This window comes from Etheostoma cragini, chromosome 19 (assembly GCF_013103735.1).
Source record: "Etheostoma cragini isolate CJK2018 chromosome 19, CSU_Ecrag_1.0, whole genome shotgun sequence".
In the NCBI taxonomy this organism is placed as follows: Eukaryota; Metazoa; Chordata; class Actinopteri; order Perciformes; family Percidae; genus Etheostoma; species Etheostoma cragini.
In genome coordinates, this window is record NC_048425.1 from 63,824 (window position 1) to 64,825 (window position 1,002).

Genomic DNA, 1,002 nt, shown 5'->3' on the forward strand with positions numbered 1-1,002 from the left:
CTCCTCCTGTCTCCTCCTGTCCCCTCCTGTCCCCTTCTGTCTCCTCCTGTCTCCTCCTCTCCCCTCCTGTCTCCACCTATCCCCTCTTGTCTCCTCCTGTCCCCTCCTGTCTCCTCCTGTTTCTCCCTGTCCCCTCCTGTCTCCTCCTGTCCCCTCCTGTCTCCTCCTGTCCCCCGGGTCAGTGTGTGGAGACGGCGTGTGTGAGGAGGCGGAGCTGTGCTCCACCTGCCCAGCTGACTGCGGTGAATGTCCCATGTCCCCCAGCACCAAGCTGGCCATCGGCCTGCCGCTCAGCCTGCTGTGTCTCTGCGTGGCGCTCACCGCCGTGGTGAGGACAAGTCCTACTTCCTGTTCCTAGGGAGGACACGCCTGGTCCTCATGTTGTCTTCATGTTGTCCTCATGTTGTCTTCATGTTGTCCTCATGTTGTCCTCATGTTGTCTTCATGTTGTCCTCATGTTGTCTTCATGTTGTCTTCATGTTGTCCTCATGTTGTCTTCATGTTGTCTTCATGTTGTCCTCATGTTGTCCTCATGTTGTCTTCATGTTGTCTTCATGTTGTCCTCATGTTGTCTTCATGTTGTCCTCATGTTGTCCTCATGTTGTCTTCATGTTGTCCTCATGTTGTCCTCATGTTGTCTTCATGTTGTCCTCATGTTGTCTTCATGTTGTCTTCATGTTGTCCTCATGTTGTCCTCATGTTGTCTTCATGTTGTCTTCATGTTGTCCTCATGTTGTCCTCATGTTGTCTTCATGTTGTCCTCATGTTGTCTTCATGTTGTCTTCATGTTGTCTTCATGTTGTCCTCATGTTGTCCTCATGTTGTCATAAAGTATTATCTACTCTAACAACACACGCTAGTTACCCTGACCCAGTAAAAACCTGGTCTACGTGTCCCGTAGTGGCTCAAGTACCAGAAACAGAAGCTGCTGTGGGACGAGAGCTGGATCATCGACTTCAATAAGATAAAACAAGGTACTGTAGCAGTCCTTAACGGGGGGGG